Below are 23487 nucleotides of genomic sequence, written 5' to 3' on the forward strand. Positions count from 1 at the left end.
AGGCAGGACATTCTCCCAAATACACAAGAAGGATGACTGGCAAAATCAAAAACAAGATAAACAGTATCGGGAGCAGAGAAGATCCCTTTTTGGGAGGAGAGAGGGGACAATAGCAGAAAAACATGAGGCATAAGCAAGGTAAATTGTAGAAGACAAGCCCACTTCAGCGCTGACATCTCTCATGGGTGAGCTCTCAAGCCTGATCACTGCAACCTTGGTGACAAAGGACCATCAGTGACCGTAGCCATCCATGCTAACTACATGGCACCAGCTCCTTGATATTGCGTACTCACGGCTAATTCAGGATAAGTGTTGAAGACTAACAGGTTTGTATATAAAACGGTGATGATTAATATTGTGTAAGATTTAGCCATTATTGAGAAGTATGCTGTTAATTAATTAATTTAGTAAAGTTAAATTTTAATGTTTAAAGCTGGCCTGATTTTTCAGTCTTCTAAACACTCCTATCACAGTGATCTTTAATTCCCTAATGGATATATGTTCATTTGCAATGCTGTCTTTGCCTTTGGCTTTATCCTATTCCATGAAGTAAGCAGGATTGTTACCATTAAACTAAATGGAAGCAGATCCAGAGTGAGATTGCTCTTTAATATGTTAGGTAATATTCACTTTTTCTTCACTTCAGCCATCTTCTCTCTCTCACACACATACTGATTCTCATGCTCTTTTTTCTCACTTTTGAAAAAGATGTTCTTTTTCTCTCACTCAAGTAAAAAGATTCTCTATTTCTCTTTTTTTTTTTTTGTGAACTCATACACATGAGTACATTGGTGTCTTTTAGCCACAGATCCCATAGAAACAGGTGGGTGGAGTGCAAGCCCCAGCCGAGATGTCTAAACCAGCAGAGATGAATCACACTGTGAAGGTAGCGATTTCTCTTCATTAACTGGAAAAGAGAGTCCAGGCACTTGACTTTGAGGTGATTCAAGTTAGTGAAACAAGTGCTGCCCAGAGCAAAGAACTGATGAACATTGCTTCAGGAGTCAGAAGGCCCCTGTTTAAGTTCAGGATAATGCAGGAACCAGAGTGAGCTACGTAGGCTTATGATGGATCTCTTCATTTTCTCCCCCAGCTTCTTGCTTCCAGGAAATACTGGGGACTTGAGCTTTGGAGTCCTCACATAACTGGTGCTGGAAAATATGAGACACTGAGACTGATAGATTGCATGACACTGATGATAAACAGCATGAAACAAAATTATTTCCTGTTGGGTGAAAAAGCCCTGATATCTTGTATGCAACAAAAATTGACCGAGTCATACGATCTTTCTATCATTGCTACAGAAATGCATCTGAATTGCTTTGAGACTACTCTGCTTTCATTACAAAGAGATTTGTCCATTATAACAAAAATGCATGTCTTTGTAGCAGAAGGATCTAAACTTCCAGTAGGGTTGTGTATTGCCCCCTCTAATTATATTTTTGTAGCTTGCCAAACCTACATTTCACCTGACTTGAGAAACTAAGACGTTTCAGTAAGATTCAATCCCTTTTTTCCTCTAAAGATGTAGAAACATATATCTAGCTCAGAAAAGCAGTAAACAGTACAGCATTTGGGTACCTGATAAACAGTAAGTAGGTGAACTAATTTCTCTTATTCTCCTTCAGCAGCATAATGACATAGCAAATGTGGTATATGGTTTCCACTGAAATGCTAAACCATCTCATATTTCATGACCCTCAACTCTGCATAAAGTATGCTCTATAAAACAAGCTTTTGCTGATACACACATCTAGAAGTGTAATGAAATTAAATTCTACACTGTATGCTCAGTTCTCTCCTCAAGGAAAATGACAAATTTTAATGCATTAAGGGACAACACTGGAATGGTGCAACATTTATCTACTTAAAGTAGACTCAGAAAAGCTACACATATGCTTACCTCAACAGAAAAGACAGGGCCAGAAGCAAATAACTTTTGGGACTGATCAAAAGCACCTACTGCAATAAGTATTGCCGTAACGTTCATACTCTGAAAAATGAGAAGTCAGATGTAGCGGGATTCATCCTCATCTGACTTTTCCAATGTCTACAATCTACATCTAAGCTAGTCATCCCGAGTGCTTAGTTAGCAGATGTGCTTTCAGATATGGTTTGTCCGATCTATGCTTGACATCTTATTTAGGATGGGAGATGCTTGTTCCTCCCTGTTGCCTATAAAGGAAGTTGACCTGAGGAACCCAGCCATAGATGTCTCCACGGTACACATGTATACGTGATCCCCTCATGACACTGAATTTAAGTTACTCTGCATGTTTTGATTTGTCATTCTTGCCTTCTCACAGGCTGTATTCTTGAAACTGCGCAAAGCACAGAGAGAATGGCAATTTGGGAAGACATTTCGTCTTGAGTCATTGGTGACAATTTGCCAGTGACACAGTCTGTCAGTGCAGAGTGGTTTGCATGATCACAAATCTCATCTTTACATATACTGCTCTCCAAGGACAGTGGAGGACCTGGAGCTCAGTGATGCTTACCATATGGTCACTCAAATTAAAGTTCAGAATAACCATAAAACTATCCTGCCCTTTTTGGTGTTACCACAGCAGTAAAATTAGTGCTGAATTTCATCTTCTTAACAAACATGTAAATATTTATACACACTTCATCAGCATTTTTATCCCATCTAAATTTTTCTCTAAATGGTTTTTAGGGCACTTTTAAATACAATGTCGCATTTCAAGGGCTGCCTTATATTAGAAACACATTAGCAAACAATCTGAGTGCTGTCTCTCTTCCACTGGTACTTGGTAAGAATTGATCTATTAATACACAATACATGAAGGCAAATTTAACTTTTAATTTGCCTTGTTCCTTAACAGGTAGGAGAAGAGCACTCTGAAAGTGCCCGCTAATCGATGTATTTTATGCTCACCAACAAAAACAAGAATGTATATGAATAAGAGACTTTTCAATTTCTAGAATTAGTGCTAACACCTCAGAGCTTCCAAGCTCTGAGATCTGGTTTGTAGACCTGAAGCTCATTATTTACTTCCACCCTAGGTACTAGGTACTACTAGGTACTACCTAGGTACTACTTACTGCAGGTAAAAACTGCAGAAAACCAGGGGAAGCAACAACTGCATTATGTTGGATCAGAGAGCTGGAAGGTAAGTGGCATTTTGCAGGACACAAATTGCTCTGAGAGGACTCTGGGAAGGGTTTGATGATCACATAAGATCGCTAAGTCTGAAGAACAGCAGTGGAGGAGATTTTGACTGGGAATGGTGTCCTCTTTTTGCAGAAGGTACTCTATCAGGTTATTGTCCATAGATCTTGTTCTTCAGGGGGGCTGGCATCAAAGTAAAGCCTGTGACAAGAAAGTATGGCTTACTGGGATGAAATTTCCAACACACAGAGAGAAGTGAGACGGAGGAAAGATTTTCCTCAGCAATCATTATCTCTTCCCTTTTACGCACTTCAGGTGGCCTTTTTCTCTGTTCAACTTTTTCTTTCTTTTTTTTTTTTTTTTTTAAACAAAGAGACTACGAATTGAAGCTTCTGTCTGCATTTTGCTAGTGGTACAGTGTCTAAAGTCCCAAGAGGGACTGGAGTGCCAAAAGTTAATTTATGCGAGTTCATTGGCCCAAGGTTTCTTCCCCTCTTGTATGCACTGGACTGACCTTTCCCAGAAGCTGGCTTGACTTGTGCCTGGCCTGTTGTCACTACCTCCTTGATTTTCTAGTATTTCATGCTGCAGCTGTATTTTTCACCACGTTTCTGGTTCCAGCAGCAGACTCACCCCCTGCATTAGATTCACAAGCAGTATCTTAGCACTCAGAAGGGTAAAGCATGAACATCAGGTTGTCAAATAAAGTCAATAAATGCTTGTGGTTCAGCAGCAAAGGCCAGCAAAGGCAGAACCTCAGTGGGCAATGTGTACTGTAACACCCTTCATCTTGGGATCATGTCAGGCCAGGGCAAGGCTCAGGCCTCAGAAAATTGCAGTCATGAGGATTCTGCTTGCTAGACCACAGGAAAGGGTTTCCTTTCCCAGGACACTGTGGTAAAGGAGCATTAGTTTGCATATGCCTCTCAATCATTGTGCAGTCAGGATATAACTGCACCGCACATTCAAGTTGGCCAATAACACCAAAGTTACAGATAATTGCGTCTTAAGGACAACAGCATGATCAAAGCGCTTAAATAAAAATACGTTTATATCACGAGTCACCATGAAACAGCTTCCAAACAGAGTGCACTAATTCCGTATAGCTCCAGCTAAAGGACAGCTTCAGGGCCCAAGTTAGCAAGCTAGCACTAGCTCAAGGTTGCCTCGAAAGATATCTTTCCAGTGCTAATTTATCCCAGCCACATCCCTGAAGACAAGGGGGTTGAAGTGTCAAAAGCCAGGGAACTCTAAAGGTAGCATTCTAGACCTGCTGCAAGTAAAGGACTTTTTATACCGATTTGCAAAGGGATTTTCTGGGATTCCATGCTGAAAGTTTCCACAGTTAAATGGAGAGGAAAAAAAGAGGCAGAACAACTTCCTTGACAAAAAGAAAGTATTTTGGAAAATGAGGACACTGTGTGGTAGGACTGTTTTTCTCTTCACACTCCTTTCTCTCTTTCACACCAACTTCTTACACATGCTTATCAATTTATGTCTAAAATTATATAGTAAATATTGTATATCATTATCTTCTCTCCTTACTGTTAAGTACCCGTCCCTCTTCTAGTTGCTGAATACATACGTTAATAGTTACAAATAATTTTGTAAATGTCATCATAATACAGACATTTAAATATCTGACACTTCTTTAGCCATAACAACCATCAAATAACTATTTCAGCTTTCCACTAAATTGAGTTTTAGCGTCCATAATTTTTGTATATAATGTCTGTACGTCTATTTTACATTTCAGGTTACTTATATGTATTAATAATAAATCCATTAATTCAAAACACAGGGCAATTTCACAAGTAATGGTTAGGTGGTTAGGTCTGTACGTCTATTTTACATTTCAGGTTACTTATATGTATTAATAATAAATCCATTACTAAAATAATTCAAAACACAGTGCTATTTCTCAAGTAATGGTTAGGTGTTTCTTAGTGATAAAATATCAACCGCATCAAAATTAATAATAAGGAAATTGTTAATATACAGTAATAAACAGATGTGTATATCAAAGTTAGAAGCTGATAGACTAGAAATTATTGAATATTTAAATTTAAAATGCCAAAGCTGGATCAGCTAAATAATGAGAAACTTATTGACTCGATTACCTCAGAGGAAATGAGTTCAGCAGTATAGAAATAAGCAACTGGGTCAATGGGTATCAACAAGAATATTTTATAGATTTTTTAAAGGAGCAAGCAGTCTTCCAGATGAGGAGTATATCACAGAGTAGTGCATGGCCAATGTGATGAACACCTACAGCTGTGATTCATAAGATGAGTAAGTTAGAACCTCATTCAGAGTGACAACATTTGTCCTGTTTAATTAATTAATTATGCATCAAAATCCTATCAGGTATCTTAAAACAGGTCACACATAAACTAATTCATAGAGATTGGGTTGATTCCCTCCATGGCCAATTTATGGCTGATAATTTGTGTAAATTATCTAATTTAATACAGCAAGTAAATAAATTAAACATCCCCTCTACAGCAATCCCTGTTGATACATAGAAAGCCTTTAAAAGGCAATTTACTCAAGTTCCCAAGTGACTTGAATTCCCAAGGTCTCTTACTAATACTCTATTACTGTATCTTAATGTCACTGCATCCACTTTTTCTGGCATTTGCCGATCCATACAGTGAAGGTGGGGGGAGAGCGTTTGGCCCTCCCTCCTTAGACATTCGTCTTGCAGCTAGATAGGATCAGCACTGAGGGAAGCAGTCCTTCTCCCCTAGACTCGTTGTTTATTCCCTGTGTAACTAATGGAGAGAATTAGGTGTTTCTTAAATCCTCGGCAGTCCTGGCTGCTTAGGCTGAGATATCTCAGGTTACCCCTGCCTTTTGTGCGCAGAGTTTGAAAGCTCTGCAATGACTGCTGCTCATTATTTCACACGCAGACACGTTCCCAGGGATGGAGCCATGCTATGCGCCAATCCTTGTCAAAACAAGCCAGCAAAACCATACTCCTGAAAAATGTGCTGTCATCCTGACATTTGCTCTCCAGAGGAAAAAAAAAGGGAAAGGGAATGAAAACAAACGGCTAGACTCGCCAGCCTGCTGAAGGAGGCAGCACGTCTTGTGGCCAGCAGCCCAACGGTTACAGCACCCACATTAGAGATATGTGGGTCCCACGTAACGGATCGCTCTGCTCCAGGAGAGCTTCCTAATGAACAAGCTGTGGGCTGTTCTTGATGGGGTTGTAATCCTTCCCGTTGATGCCTCTCTGCTCTGCTTTATTCTGAAATACTCAATGCAGAATGAGAATGACTCAGTAAGAGGGAAACTTAAGCCCCAATCCCCTCTCTAAGCCAGGTCTTTCTTGGCTTAAATGTACAGAAGTAGCGGCGTCAGCAGAAGAGGCTGAGGCAACATTATCAGAGGACCCTCATGTTCACCCCACGTCCCTGGGAAGGATGAGAAGAGACAAACTTTAGGCAGGGGAAGAAGGTGAACCCTTGTCTGCAGCACCCTGAGTGTGGCAGAGGTGCAGCCCCAGCGCAGGGAGGCCAGCCTTGCCTCCAGCAAGCTGACATCTGCTCCAAGGCAGCGAGTGAATAAAAACAAACCAGCAGCAGAGAGAAGCAGTGTAAACTGGCATGATGTACCACAACTTCAGTCTACCAGCCAATCCATTATCGTCAAGGGATAACAAGTTTCTAATAAGGATTTGAAGAATAAAGAGAATAAGGCTTTGAATGACTGTCAGCAGGCAAGCCACAGGGGTATGAGGAAGAAGAGGCAGCACATGCCTCCTCCTCTGGCAATGTGGTGCCTGTCCCCTTCTGCTCCTGTCAGTATAAGAACTTCACCCAGCAGACACATGTGGGAACAACCATTTTGAAAAAGATCAAAGTAAACTCCTCTGACTTTTCCTTACAGCTTGCTGTCACTTTTATGTAACCCAATCTTTTGGCAAAACTGAGACAAATATCATGAATTATTTTCAGCCACCTTGAAACGGTAGGGGTTTTTTTTGTAAATACGTAATTCAGAGAAAAACACTTTGCCTGGGTCTAATCAGAAACTAATTAGAATCAGCATATGCTTTTCTGCACAGTTACCGTGTCATCTGGAACAGCTAGATATACAAACCCAGACCTAATCAAACTGAGATGCTTAGCGTTAGGAGCATTATCATCTGAAGAGTCTGTCTGCAGTCGACAGAAAAAGAAATAGCAGCATGATTCAACTTACCTAGTATCTTGAACCATCCTCTAAAAATGATTATTGCTCCCCCTTGATTATAGAGGGGGTCTGACAGTGGGATTTAGTTGCCTGAGCACTGGTAGCCAGCACTATTTCGGATGCCCCAGAGTACCCACCTGGCCTGCACCTGCCCCTTTGGAAGAACACAGATCTCTCCTAAGTCCCGTGGCATATCTGCCAGGCCCAGGCCAGTGTCTCAGGTACCCTGGAGAATCCCAGATGGCACCTATGAGTTGCACCGTAACCACTTCTGTGTGCTTCAGGTAGGGCCTGAGGTCATTAAAGGTGAACCTGGGCCACTGGGGCACTGCTGCAGCAGCGAGTGAAGAGTAACAGGAGTGGCAAAAGCTGAAGCCATGGCTAGGCTAAGAGAGAGCCAAGGAGCAAGGGAGCTGCGCGGAGCAAGCCATGAGAGCGGAGCTCCATTTGTTCTGGAGTGAGGCGCTACTGTGTTATGAGGGGATTCCTCAGACACTATCGTTATAAAGCTTATGTCTCAAACTCTTTGCCTGAACCCACTCCCAACATATATGAAGTCATAAAGCCATCACACACTTACATGCACAAAACCTACTTTTCTGCAGCATTTTTCATTCTACACCCATTGACATTATCACAGTTATACAAATTACACTTAATGGGAGCATTATATAGAGACAAGTAACCAAAGCAAAAGCCAGAATTTACAAAACTGTAATCTTTGGTCACCACAAAATTCTTCTCTCTCAAATTTTCTTGCCCATTTAATGAACTTCCCACCCCTCCTTTTGGTGGGGTTTTTTTGGATAGAGCTAAACGTTTTCCTGTATCATAAAAAAAAAATTATTCAGTTTTATCATTAATCATAGAACTAAGACATTCATATGAAACAATTCATTTTATGGCAACACACTAGGCTTTTAAAAGGAGATATGAGAGGTTTTTCATCTTTTGAGGATCAATGTTGTACAACCAAGAGCAATATTAGTCCATTTTTCAAACCATCCGAAGTCCCATGTATTAAAGAAAAATCATTCAGCAAATACAGTTTCAATTCAAGTGGTAATTTATGATTTTATATGACTGCAATGATATTTGTAACGCTGGCCACCAAAGTTATCACCAAGACTTTGCCAAGCAAAATGCAACAGTTCCCCACCATAATTGGAGGTTTTCATTTAAACAAATGTGCAAGATAGGACAGATTATTTGCATGATTGAAAACTGTTCACCTGATTTACACTCAGTAAATAATGATGTATAGTTAAACATGTTTAACCACTGAATAATTTCAAACCATACAGTGAGCAGCCCCATCCTGCTGCAGTACGATCCAGCTTAAGGAGACTAAGGCAGGTTCCTGAGCTGGAAACCTAGGCTGTTTGCACACAGAAGCAGCATCTGAACTCTTTCCCTGGACTGTTGTGCTGGTTTTGGCTGGGATAGAGTTAATTTTCTTCATAGTAGCTAGTATGGGGCTGTGTTTTGGATTTGTGCTGGAAACAGTGTTGATAACACGGGGATGTTTTAGTTACTGCTGAGCAGTGCTTGCACAGAGTCAAGGCCTTTTCTGCTTCTCACCCCACCCCACCAGCGAGCAGGATGGGGGTGCACAAGAAGCTGGGGGGGGACACAGCCGGGACAGCTGATCCCAGCTGACCAAAGGGATATTCCACACCATATGACATCATGTTCAGCATACAAAGCTGGGGGAAGAAGGAGGAAGGGGGGGACATTCGGAGTGATGGTGTTTGTCTTCCCAAGTAACCGTTATGCGTGATGGAGCCCTGCTTTCCTGGAGATGGCTGAACACCTGCCTGCCGATGGGAAGTAGTGAATGAATTCCTTGGTTTGCTTTGCTTGTGTGCGCAGCTTTTGCTTTACCTGTTAAACTGTCTTTATCTCAACCCATGAGTTTTCTCACTTTTACTCTTCTGATTCTCTCCCCCATCCCACCAGGGGGAGTGAGCGAGCAGCTGTGTGGTGCTTAGTTGCCAGCTGGGGTTAAACCACAACAACTGTCTACACTGATTCCTAATTTGGGCACCTATAGTAGATACCTAAAGTCAGATCCTGGGATAACCCCTACTTTACATAATTCTGAGGCTGAGCGAGAGGTGGATAAAGTGTTAATACTGAAATACCTGTAGGAAATGGCTGGAGGGCTGCAAACAAGCAAGAACAACAGTAATTTAAAAGTATATAGTATGTCATTTAAGGATGCCAGATTATAAAAACCCAATATGCAGAGATCTGTGCCAATAACCTTCAAACCCTTTACCAAGACCAACCAAGATTGACAAGGAACTAAGACGACGGACTGTGAGGAATTTCATTCATTTGCTTTATGCAAATATACTACTGTTTTGGTCTTCTATATTCAGGAATACCAAAACACCACCCAGGTATTATGTTTAAAACAACTTCATTCATCAACAAATGCTCCAGCATGTTCTACTTGTTAGGATCACTATGCGGCTGATGAAGGTGAATGTGCTTTGATCACAAGGTCCATGGAAGACCATTTGTGCATGATATTGAACAAGCAGAATGAAGATCATTTGTGCATGATATTGACCAGGTGCAGTTTGTGGAATCGGCCAAAGAACAATGGGTTTGTAGAGGTCCAGTAGTTTCAACCTTCAGCATGTGATAAGACAAACAGCTGCAGTGCACAATTGGTCTTAAACAACAGCGACACTGTTGGTAGGACTAAGAAAGAGTGTCACCCTTGATAAGAATGAGGGAGAGAGACACTGCTGAGAAGTCTCAGAAAGAGCAGCACTGTTGGAGGCCAAAAAAGAGGACATGATATAAATCCTTGAAGGTGTCAGACTGTATAATCTGAAAAAAAAAAGGTTTTGCAGGTATTCTTTGGATGTGCACCCACAAATCATCCAAACATATTGGACAGAAGCCCAGCTCCACACCCCAGGGCCTTGGCTAGCCACCAAGAAGCACCATGGGCAACTGGATCAGGTTAACTGCAGAGGCTAAGGGAAAGTAAGAGTGAATGTATAAGTATCTGCTTGCAATGAAGTTTCAGCCAACAAGAATACCAGTGCTCTTCCCCTCCCACCAGCCACACCTAAATAAGATAAACCAAATATTAAATATTAACATGCTGAAATGTATATAAATATATATAATTAAAATATAACGGTATAACATACCTTAATTTTCAGCTGGAGCATTTGTGCACCATGACATGAGATGGCCTGAGTAGATTTAGCTTTGTCTTTGTAAATGCTTATAAAATTATTCTAAAACTGGTCCCTCAAACAAACAAAAACTTAAGGGGAAGAAAGCAAGGTCAATCCAAAGCTAACGAGAGCACAACAAAAAATCCTTTGAACAGACCTTGAAGCTGAATGATACGCTAGAGCTACTTACTAGTGAGATATGCAGTGCATGCGCTTGATGGCAATAATAATGCCGCTATCAACATGGAAACGCTGGGTTTAAACTTAATCTTTTCCCTGATAAACTCTCCCTTCATCCAGCCGAAGGATTTATAGCCTAGACTGCTAAAAGTATTTCATGCTCAAACTCAGGACTAAACTGTGTATCTGTTTGTCCCATTTCTGTAAGGATTGGGAGACAGTGCATTTTAAATACAAATACTTAAAGTCCAGACACTAGAAGCCAAGTAGCAGAGCTGGAGGATCTGAGGAGGTCTCTGGGGAGCCACGCTGTCTGGATAAACACAGTGCAGTCCGCTGCGCTGAGAGCTGGCCCAGGGCTCAGCAGCACTCCTTGCTAACAGAGCGGTAGCTGAGGCAGCAAAAGTGGGGGTGGCAGTATCCACCTGGCTGCAGCAAAACAGGGGAAATAAAAGTAATAAACAGATACTTAGTGGTCGCACAATGTCTATAGGCTTGTAAGGAAAATAAAATCTTTGTGGTAAAAAGGCCAAAAAATAATCCTTTAACTTTTTTTTCAGCAGCGTATGAAAAGCCTTTTTGCTCTCCCCAATGCCCTAAGATGCACATTTGTTTTGAAAATCATGGATAATAAATATATTTATGTTTCAAATTTTTACAGAGTTGCAAAAGTTTTGGTTGAAGAATCAATAACTTTTGACTGCAGCCATAGAAAGGTCATTTTATTTTTGCTGGTGGAGAATACATTCAAAACAGCTGAAATCAACAGTGTGATTTTTGTACACATCATCTTCTGTAGCTTGTCCATTATACCAGAGTTTTTCCCGCACTTACTGAAATGACAGACTCATGTGACCAAAGCTGGTGATTGACATGGGGCGACAAAAGTCTAAGAGATGAGCCAGAGCTATGGCAGGAGAAATGGAGGGACAGAGACAGCTCTGCTTTCTACAAATGGAGAGAGTCAGTCATCAAGGGATCAAACTCACGCAATGGCCATTAATGCCTCAACTGACGCTTTGCACAGAAGTACGTACGTACATGGAGTTTTCTCTAATGTCCAGGCAAAGAAATGGCAGTGCCTTTCTGGTCTGCTACTTTTGACTAGCATGTGATGAGGAGGAAAATTAGTATGTAAAACTTAAAGAGCAAAATTCATTTTCTGATGGTAAGAGCAGAATGTACAAATCATCACTTGGGTTTTGTTGTTGATTCGCCAGTAATAACATTCAGGTTGCAACATACAGATTTGTAATACAATGAACTTTATTTCTTATAGTACCTGTTATTAAAAACTGCCTCCCAAGTTGCTTTGCTAGATAATGGACTAGTCTCAGTTAAACACTAAATACAGTAACAGGAGAGGAGAGCAGTTCAGAGCTGTAAGCAAGGAAAACAGTGTTTCGTTGGGGTTTGAGCACCAGGGATGGCTTTCAACCTTCAGATGTTATAAGCGGGGTCTCCTTTCAGTACATTCATGTCCACTCGCAAGCAATTAGGATGTGTTCGTTGGAATAAAAAGAGTTTTCTAAAGAGAATTTTGCTCTCTGCTACATTTAATTTGCTTTGCTTCAAAAGAGCAACTGTCATGTGTCACCATCCACGTAACTTGGTGCAGGACAGTCCTATGGCACCAAGACGGAATTCGGACCCCGCAGCTGAGGACAGCAAACCCTAGACTTCACATGTCAGCCACCCAGAGTCCATCAGTGACAGGGCAAGGGGGGAAGGATCGGTGCCTTTATTTTGTATCACTGCCTGGCAGTCTGAGCACTTGCCCAAGATGTGGGATATTTTGTCTCCAGGCCAAAGGGTTCAGAGTCATATCTTCCGTGTTCTTCTAGTTCTTTCTAGTGGAAAAGCTGAGCATTATACCACATTAATGCTTATGAAGAAAACTTCCTTTGAAGTTCTGTCCATAAGTGGAGAAATAGCGAGAGTAATAAAATCTCTTAAAAAAGTCCCCCAAAGTATACAGTATAAATCTATGCAAATATAAATGTAAAAAACCTCATGGAGCAGTTATGGACAGGTCAACAGACATAACCAGTCTTGTATAAACCAAAGAGACTTTCACTGTTAATCTCAAATTTGTCATTATACAATAGCTGCAGATATATGTGTTAAATTTTCAACATGCTTTTTCAAATTAAGGCAGAATCCCTGCTGCATCCAGTGCCAGTCATCTCAGTATTAATTACTGTTGTGCTAAGACAGAAAGCATCACATCCCCCTCTGCTTACGTGCATAAAAAACCCCACACCTACACAAGAAGACAGTCATTGCCACTAAAAGCTCACTGTCAACGTAGTGAAAGACAAATGAAGGCAGCAAACAGGTGGGACCAAGAAACACAACAAAAGAAAGAGGCCCTTTTTTGACAAGTGTCATGTTCTGCAACCAGAGCTTTAGAGAGAAAATTTTTGTTCCAAAAAGCCATCTTTCCAAATGCTTTTCTGCCCCTCTTCCTCGCTGGGGGAAGGGAGACCTTCTTCCCCGTCTGCCTGTGCTTCCTTTTGACCGCGTTTTGCCATGCTACTAGCCATGCACATGCTTACAGCATGTTTTCAGAAGAGATTTGCCATCAAGGATTACCTTTTAAAAGGTAATCTTTGCAAGCAAAATGGGCAGCATGGGAGAAAAAAATTGCTTAATGTCATGTCTTTCACAAAATAATACGTTTTCAATTAGATTAGAAAAATACCAGCAACATCTCCATTCAAGCCCATTCTTTTTAGGAGGTTATAACCCTCCAAGGTTTTTTGTTCTTTTTTTTTCCCAGGGGGCAGATCCAAGATAAAATTTAATAGAGCATAGTTTCAAGTTTGTTTCAAGTGTCTAGTCCTAACAGGAGCCCATAATAAGCACTTCTCATTCCAGTTCCCCTTATAGGAATACCCTTGACACTCCCCATAGCAGCACATTAAAAACAAACTATGCAAGTGCTATATGTGATCAACAGAGTGCTCTTTCTATGTTATAAAGCATCGAGGGATTCTTTACGACAAGATTTAACATTTGAAACTGTTTATAAGGGTTCCTCATTTTTCCCTTTTCATTAAAAAATAATATACTTTAATGCATACATTGGGACTACTAAGGAGAATAAAATTAAGCATTTGCACAAACAGTCACAAAAGCAAGACCTCAGACTGTGAAGTCCTTGGATACATGCTCCTGATGCCCCAGCTAAGGCTAGCCTGCATTTTCTGATGCCAACCACAGCAAAACAAGCACTTATAGTAAGAATAAATGGCAAATACTGGAGTATGGATTAATAGCTCTGTGGCACTTTGAAGTCTAGATCCAGGAATGAAAATGAAGTGCAGTTAAATGCCGAGTATCATGGAAGTCACCAAACATAATTCTTTCCCACTTCTCTTCAAAAGTGAGTTTAAAAGTTGAAGTGGGGAATTAACTTCAGACTGGAGGTCTGTATTTAGACCTAGCAAGAGATCATTGAAAAGAAAGAATGGCAACCCTGAGACACAAATGAGATGAGCTGCCAAACAGATTTTTCACAGTCATGATAATTATTTTTGAAATCTCACAGCTTGCTTTTCTCCAAGTAGAAAACAATTCTCCTCACTATTCTTTTTCATGACAACTTGGGCATCAGCTCTCTCAAAACTGATTTTCACTTGCAGTGGTATTGTTAATTATTATAATGAGATACACAAGAATCTAAGGCTTAAAAAAAAAAAAGATACGGTGCCTCATTGTTTATTTAATTAGAACACAATAAAGTGTAGAATTTATCCTTTTTAATGTTTTGCAGGCAATTTTCACACATGTGGGAAGTCTGTTAGAAATTTCATGCATAGTTAGGTTTAAAGCTTTCCTGATGTTTGTCAGATGCAGCTGAAGCAGTGATTTTGTGTTGTAGATATAATTAGGTGGCATATTGCCATAAGTTTCCCTTTTTCCGCCTTCTTTTTGCAATTCAGATGTCAAAGCAAATTATTAATCAGCTGTAAGATGTGAGGGGGCTGGTTATAGGGAAAAAAATTAAGGTTGAATTTTCATTAGTTTTTCATTGAAATTTGCAAGTTTCTGAAGCGTATTCTCATCTAGATGGACTGTGTCCCCCACTCCGCTCCTATTACTCTCTTATCCTAAGGCAGCTTGTCATTGAAATGTTCTCACCTGGGAAATAATTGCTTGTTTCAGTCAGGATCTTGGTGACTGTGTGTCCTCCTCACAAGAACTATCACCCCGGTTGGTCTTTTTTGATTCTCCTGACAACAGAAAAGCCAAGAATTGGAAGAAGGAGAAATATGTCTGCACAGTGTTTGAGAGCTGGCCCACTGCCACGCTAAACCAAGAGCCAAAGTCTGCACGGGCAGAAGCTGCCAGCACTGCCTGGGTACAAGTGAAGGGCACCCCACGAGGAGAGCAGACCATGAGATCCCCACCACCCCGACGAGCTGCCTGCAGGCTGCATGCCCAGGAGGAGGCAAAAATTTTGGGCACCAACAGGCACCTTGTGCTGGCAAATGCTCTCACAGCTGCTCATCAGAGATCACGTAGACCTGGTTAGAGAAATTGAATCTCCCTTTCTGCATAGCTTTTCTAAACCAAGGGCAGGAGAAAGCGGTAGGGTACTTGGGGAAATGTTCTGTCGCTGTTTCCAACCGTGTCTGCTCTCAGGACTCAGATGAGAGAAGGGGTGGGCTCGCCTGAACTTGCTGTGTCAGTTCCCTTCACCGTCAACGGCGAGGAACACGGCTCATCTCATCCTTAGGTAGACATTTAAAGCAGGACAGGTGAATCATTTTCAAGCATCTATTTTAAGCACTCAGGAAGTCTGCTATCTAGCAGAAAATGTAGAAGATGACAATGTAAGTGTCTGAAACTATGCAAGATAAATCCCAGTCCAGAGATAGTGCTCTAACACTTTCCTGCACACACTGTGAAAATGTTTTGGGAAATATACATTCATCGGTACCTCCCATAACGGCAGACATACATAAAATGGAAGTGAAAAATAATTTACCTTTGCTTTCATTTTAAACCCCTTTGCTGTGCTGTTTAAAGCTTGGGTTCTTTCCTGAAGAAGCTGAATTCCCCTGGTGGTATAACCAGCGTAATTCTTTAAACCTCCCATTCAAAAGGAGAATTTTGCATTTCTTTTAATATCTAAATATTAAAATCTAAATGCTTCTTAATAACAAAATGCAATTGTATATTATATAATTATTCCTTTATTAAGGTAATTACATCTATAATGTTAAATAATAACAATTCCCTTAATAATATATACATTTCTGATTCCCATCTCAATTGCTTGGACAGCTACAGTATTGATAACTCGAAGATTTCAGCAGTGCTGAATCAAGCCCTCACAATCTTGAGACTTGTCTAAAAAGCAAAAGTGGTGGCTCTTCTTGTTTTCTGCTTTTGAGCATACTGACTCAAACTTGAACACTTTCAGGTTGTACTGGGCCAAATGAATGCCTACCTGCCTCCTTTCTTTTCAGTACTCATTCCTCTGGTGCGACTGCACCAACCAAGTATCATGCCCATTTTGCAAGGTGAAGGGCAGTGGCAAATAAATCCTAAGGAAATATTTTATCACAAAGTTATGTGATGTTTAAGCATTTACAGTATGACAACACTACCTCCCTGAGCTGCAGCTGTTATTTCCTGCTCCGAACATGAACAGACTAATGATTTTCCTCCTTACCTGTTTCTTCATACCTCTGCAGCTTGCCAGTGAATCCCGTAACATTTCTAACATTACAGCCTTCTTGCTTTTAGTTTCCTGCTGAACAGCATGTCAGTAGGTGGCAGCCCATGGCTCATTAAGGCAGTTCTGTGGTGCTAAATTCATACCAGAGTCTGGATTTACAGCTTTTTCAGTGGACAATTTATTATTTTAATGTGTTTTTCCACTGCCTGTTTTACTGGGAATGATGGAGACTAGCAGTAATGTGTCTAAATCCAAATTTTACTGCAAATTGCCCAACTTTATGTTCTCTAAACTGTGGCCCACAGTCAGAAGTTATTACTCACCGTGTACAATGTATAATGAAAGATGGGCTGGATATGCATGATCATGTGTTACTGTAGTATCTGCCAAGGGGGAGTGAGAACAGCAGTCCAGGATACGTCCCTCAGCAATTTTTTTAACAAAACACAGAAAGATTTATTTTGTTTGTTTGTTTTTAAGAAAAAAAAATAAAATATGAAATTTCCTTGTGATCTTTCAATTCTGAGAGAGGATCTTTCAGAAGCATGTCCAAAATTGTACATGTTGCAACCAAAATCCCAACAGCTAGAAACAAGCCCTGCTAATTGCCCACCCTCGGTGACTTAAGAACACACAGCTCCGTGAGCAATCGGAGAAAATGCTTCCGTTGCCCACGCAAGATAAATAAGCCATGGAAGTGACTTTCCACCGTAGCAATGAGCTACACATGACATAAGCACATGAATGATTGCATGTACGTCCATCTGCACCCTCTTTCTGGATCTTTGTCACACCTGCTGCCACATGGCCGAATCTTGTCAAGCTGAGGGGGGGAATGATGTGTCTTAACCGGTGGCTAGCTCAGAGCTGACAAACTGTTCAGTTCGGGGTGAGGGTTTTCTTAATTTATAATGTTAAAAATAAGAATGTGCAAGCTGCTGCAGATGATGGCCACATCTCCGAGCTTCTGACAGAAACAAGTTCCAGCAGAGCAAGGTCCAAGTGCAATAGAGCATTTGCTGGCTGGGAAAAAAGCCCAGAATCTCAGGACAGGGAATCCCAGCAGGCAGGGAGAAGGGAGAGAACAGGGAGGTAGGCAGTCTGTCCTGGCATGTCTGTCCCAGCAGAAAGGGAGCCAGGTTTGGAGAACAGAGGCACTTTCCCCTTCCCTTGTCTTGTACGGAGCTCCTCTGATAGAAAGCGAGGGCAGTCCTTCCACCTCTGCGTGAGCATGAAGCAGGGAAACAGCTTCATTCTTACTGCAGAGGTGTCCTGGCAAGGACCATTATGGTGTTCCTGCATTTGTTGGCAATTCTTTGATCATCTGCGGCAGCCAGCAGATAAGGCTCACCTGTTTTGATAAGAAGAGGACTTCATGCAGCTCATGTGACTGATATGCCTGCGCCCTGGAGCTGAGCAGGGCTCTGACCACGACCTCTCCTGGACGACAGTGACACCCCCACAACCTGCCTGTGCTTCCAAATTGTCCTGGTGGAGACAATGTACTTTCAGATAGTTCAGAGGAATAAAAGGAAACAACACATCAGGTTACACAGGACAGAATCTACTAAAGGGGAAGAGAAAGCGAGAGACTGAATTGTTCCTCTGAAGGCAACCTGCCACGAAGGACCCAAAAAAGGACTTGGTGAAACTGTTGGCATGGATTGACACATCCAGTTATCACTACCACCTCCCTCTCTTATGTTTCATGACCCATAATAGCACAAGCTTTTCACTGAACCAGGCTCACAAGTGTACGCAAACATGACTTGCTTTAATCTGCTCATCCCCACCAGCTAAAGGTTGGGTAGAAGTCACACCTACCATTACATTAGGATTGGTATTGCTAGAAAGAGCAGGGACACCATGAGCGGGTTGAAACCACAGACCCAGCAGGTTTTGGTTATTGTTCTCAGATGTGCCACTGTGGTGAACACGGGTCCGTGTGAAACCGGAGGTGTCACGCAGCCTTACAGAGAATGAGATGCATTATAGGCTCCTTTGGAAGATCTAGGAGGGGAAGGCAGCTTATGCCATGGCTGTCAGATATCCCTGTCAAGTGTATGGTAACAGGTCAAGAAGCTGTCCTGGAAAAACAGAGGGAGGAACTGGTAAACAGACTGAAAATACTGGAGTGTCTGAGAGAAGGCAGACATCGTAGCACTTGGCAGGAAAAACATATTTGACTGATAGGAAAACAGAGGCAGGAGCGCAGAGGCTTGCCCAAAATCACTCAGCCAGTTACCAATAATTAATGAAGTTGAACTCCAGGTATATCGCTCCGTGTTTGGTCCTGCTTCTCCTGGAGACGGTGATGTGGTGTTAAGGACAGACTGATGGATAATGTCTTTCAGATGCCAGATCTCCTGTTTAAAGCATGGCTGGTTTTTACAGAGTTGTCAACCACACTTTCTAATCAGCAGCTAGAGACCTGATTTGCCAAATTACACTGGAGGTCAGGATCAAATGTTAACTTTTCTAAAAAATTTCCCTTTGAGAAGTTGTCCTACAGTGAAATCCTTGCTGCAAATCCCTTGGAAACTGCCTTCTCTTCTTCCGAAATCCTTCTCCCTGTCTGATATACAAAGCGAATGGTAGAAAAAGGATGTAAACACAAAACATTTTGAAAACAACTGAGTTGGCTGATGAGTTAAGTGCATGATTTCCATTTTCTCTCTGAAAAGGAATGAAGGAGGTTTCTCTATTTTGAGCAGGGGCACCTGCGCCCGCCTCCCCTTGGGACTCTCCCTTCTGTGCATGCCCCCCGGACTGGTGCATGCACATGCTCCCCCCTCTGGGGATCACCATTGCACCTGGCAGCTTCTTTGTCCTTTTTTCTCCAGGTCTGTCCAGGAAACCCAGGCACAGCATCCAGACTCAGCCTGCCCTCCACATACAGCCCAGACACCTTTTCCTGGCAGCCTTCGCCATGCCCCTCCGAGCATGTCTGGTGCCACTGCTCTCTGCTTGTCTCTGATGTGACTCAAACGTAGGCTTGCACGGTGGAAGGAAAATTGCAGCCCCAAATAAGCTCTCTTCCCACACTTGCCTTTCAAAGAAACAAACTCAGAAGGCTACTAAATCAGATCAAACTTCAAAGTCAGCATTTTAAACCTCTCCAGTTTCTGCCAGCTGGAAGCAGCAGAGCACATACCTTGACCCTCACATGGTGTCCTTTGTACCAGCCTCTCCCTTCTGTCTATAATCCTGTCAAGACAAGCCTTGTGACAGGCAAGGATTTAGTAACTAACCCCTTTGTGCCAGAGGGTCCGTACATCTTGTGGTACCATTGCCCAGCAATGCCACCAGCCATGAGCCTATTCCCCTATTTTCCTGTTTTCCCCAAATGTCTTCATAGGCATTTTTGCACTAGCTATCTTCTGTGCATGGGACACGTGCAATGAACTGTCCTGCAATAATATTTCTCTATCCTCCTTCAAACTCTGGCTGAGGACTCAATTCTAATGACGTATTGATTCCATTTGCACACATAGTGAAGTCAAATACATCGATATTAACATCCTAACAGCTCCTTAGATGGGTGAGAGATGCTGTGCGAGTCCATGAAGACACCGAACAACTCTAACAGATAACATCAGCTTTAAAAATAGGTGACCTAAGTGGCAATATTCCTAAGGGAGGGGTTGATGGACACTCATGAAGGCCCCGTTCGTAACCATTTTGAGCATCTCTAACAAGAAACAATGAGGTTTTTAGGACATTCTGTCACCAGGGAAAATGAGGCAACACATGACCATCAAAATCTCAAGCCCTTTCCAAATTTGTTGCCTCTTTATTGAGATACAGACATAAAACCAGCAGCTGCAGTACATTTACAGACATATTACATACCTACACCACATACCTTGCAGGGCTGTTGTTCTCTGCATGAGCCCATTACAGGCGTGACATGCTGAGTGCATGCAGTATAAGTATATATGCAAACAGATTAATCTATAGACTTCCACTCCGTGATTTGGTCATCTTTTATCTTAATCCACAACACGCTTGTCTTCCAAGCCTATCAGCCACCCTTTGCATTATCAGTGTCCAGTGTCCAGACATGTGCATGAGGCTTATCTGCATAAACTATCAGATGTCAATACATATAATAAACAACCAACACTTAAGCACACATGAATTTTCTATTAAACTGGCTTGTTACCACCTCCCTCAGAGAAAGAGATGTGAGCAACCGTGGCCTCTTTCTGCAAGGCACCACATTTGTGAACTTTTCTGCCATTTGGTCTGCCAGCTTGCCTCGCTTACAACAGGTTTCCCGGTGAAACAGGCAGATTGCTCCAAACCAAGTCTCTCGTGATAGCATGGCTCATCTTACTCACCACCGGGCAAGACAGTCACCTAAAGGTGGGCACTTCCTACTGGGAAGGTGTCAACCCTCACTCACTCATATGCTTTCTTCTGCACAGTTCAAAGGAGGCAGAGAGAGAGAATCCCCTCAGAGCTAAATTGTAAAAGGAAACTGAGGCTTGTACCTTGGGTAGGATGAACCTCGACCTCAGTGCTTTTAGTAGATGTGGATCTACTGCAGCAGAATCTCAGTCCCTCTGCATTTTCCCTCACTTGTACTTTTCATATTAACTGTTGACTGATTGTCTTTAGCTGAAGGCTTTTTTGAGGCAAGATCTATGTCTTCCTGTGTGAGTTCTCCATGGAGCAGCTATTAGACTACAAGAGACAGGAAGCTTCATGAGCACCCTGTACAAGCACTTAACCAATTCTGCGTCTTTTAAAAAGTTTTTACATTCTCCAACACTATTCTTATACACCATTTGAAGCCAGGGACATAGCTATGCCTGAGCATGAGCATATGCTAAAGTGCTTTGCTGCAGGAAAGCACTTTGTGTATTACTGCCAAAATTTCATCCTTCCTGAGCTGGCTTTAAACTGGCTGGCTCATCAGCTGATGGCAGTACCGCTGCAGCAGCAAGGAGCTCAGGGCAGGATAAAGGCCAGAAAGTCTAACCATCTTTTCAGATAGGTTTTGCAGCCTCCCTTGGTGTCACTGCTATACACGCAGCAGGTAGAAAGTTTATGTCAAGGCAGTTCGGTGACAGAGCAGCTGTAGCCGGTTACCATCCTCGCTTGTGCACCAGTGACCAGGAGTAATGAGAGCTGCCCCAAGAGCCTGGGTGCAGCAGGGCTTGCTGTGGCTGAGCACGTCATCTGCCTGTTGGAAGGCAGATGTTGCACTTCACTGTCTGGAGAGCACAGAGAAGGACAAAGGGGAAATTTCAAGAAATCACAAAAAACAGTAATCTACGTTTCCTATTTCCTCATGGTTTAGGTCTCCCAAAGAGGTGGCCAGCTAAGGGAAGAAGAGGCTTCAGATAACAGTCACACCAGGCTGGAAATACTTCTTGATAGAAAATCCCTTCCCTGTGTAAAGATGAGAGGATGGGCACTAGCCAAGTGCCTCCTCTCTCACACCAAGCACTTGAAATCTTCACAGCATGTAGAGATGGAGCATGTGGGAAGTGGACTCCTACACTATTTGCTCAAAATAAATCCTAAACATGCACAATTTGAAAAAATATGTGCCAAAATATGTCACATTTTGCAATAGGATTTTATTGTTTTTATCCCACAGTTTTCACACCGTAAACACAGAAAGTCCCAGAACACTCAATCGTTAAACCTTTCCCTAGTCAGTTGTTAATTAACGGGTCTCTTTTTTTTTTGTAGAGCTACAGTGACCTCCAGTGGCCAACATGAGCCTTTCACACTTCTAAACTTACTTCAGGAAACTATCTCTGATTATTATCTATGTGTGACAGGTGGGTCTAGAATAGAGACAGAAATTGAATCCATGTACTTCTGGATCAAAGCTGAAAACTAACTATGTTATCACGAATTAAGCTACAAGAGAGAAGTTTAAAGAATTCATTATCTAGCTATTTCTTTAGCTGGTATGCCTTTAATTAAACAAGGCGCGTTTATCTGTCTTTAAATCCTTCTAATAGCATCTCTGCATTTAGAGTTTAGTGGGACAAATTTAATGTCTTCTCATCAAACATGAAAAACAACACAAGTTAAAAAAAAAAAAATTGTAAAATATGGAAAAGCAAAATTCAAGTTAGAAGAATGAACAGCAAATGTGTGGCAGAAGAAGAATGCAGAAATGTGTACACTAAGAAGCTAAATACTTTCTGATACTACAGTTCAAAAAATTTATGTATTTCAGCTTCTGATGAGTGCAACATCTTCTTCAGGTGATAAACCTTTCCCATGCTGGACTGATGAACTTTGTGGGAGAAGGGATGTAACGGTGCACTCCCTTATATAGCCCACATATGACAAATCCTATTCTGTTAACAACCCTTGCCATGTACTGCCACGTATGTGCACACACATTGCCAAGCCAGCAAGCTCAACCTCCTCAGATTTGGCTTGAGATGGGAGCTACCATCTTACCCAGCACTAATTTTTGCAGGTGGCACTCTTCATTATGGTTTCCAAGCTACTAAAATACTACCAGGCTAATGGTTTTCAAGGGCCTATACTGGTACAGCCAGTAGTCTGATTGTTAATAGGCATAAATGAAAAAAGTATGGTTTTAAGATAAGATGAAGTCATGGAAAAGCAACTCTAACTGACCCTGAGGTTCAACAAGGCTGAGCGCCGGGTCCTGCACTTCGGCCACAACAACTCCATGCAATGCTACAGGCTTGGGGAAGAGTGGCTGGAAAGCTGCCCAGCAGAAAAGGACCTGGGGGTGTCAGTCGACAGCCAGCTGAATATGAGCTAGCAGCATACCCAGGCGGCCAAGAAGGCCAATGGCATCCTGGCTTGTTTTAGAAATAGCGTGGCCAGCACCTCGAATACTGCGTTCAGTTTTGGGCCCCTCGCTACAAGAAGGACGTTGAAGTGCTGGAGCATGTCCAAAGAAGGGCAACAAAGCTGGTGAAGGGTCTAGAGCACAAGTCTTCTGAGGAGCGGCTGAGGGAACTGGGGTTGTTTAGCCTGCAGAAAAGGAGGCTGAGGGGAGACCTCATCGCTCTCTACAACTACCTGAAAGGAGGTTGTAGCGAGGTGGGGGTCGGTCTCTTCTCCCAAGTAAC

General features: G+C 42.1%; 1 long non-coding RNA gene across 1 annotated transcript; it reads right to left on the bottom strand.

Moving 5' to 3' along the window:
• Positions 1-797: 797 nt before the first annotated feature.
• LOC103906293 lies at positions 798-15084 on the bottom strand. Its single transcript, XR_657995.2, has 5 exons — positions 14860-15084; positions 10504-11142; positions 3064-3331; positions 1904-1993; positions 798-1151 (listed from the first exon to the last, which is right to left on the bottom strand). It is a non-coding gene; the product is annotated as an uncharacterized LOC103906293 (long non-coding RNA).
• Between the last annotated feature and the right edge of the window lie 8403 nt (positions 15085-23487).

The sequence above is a fragment of the Aptenodytes forsteri genome, unplaced genomic scaffold (assembly GCF_000699145.1).
Source record: "Aptenodytes forsteri isolate BGI_AS27 unplaced genomic scaffold, ASM69914v1 Scaffold123, whole genome shotgun sequence".
NCBI classification, from domain to species: domain Eukaryota; kingdom Metazoa; phylum Chordata; class Aves; order Sphenisciformes; family Spheniscidae; genus Aptenodytes; species Aptenodytes forsteri.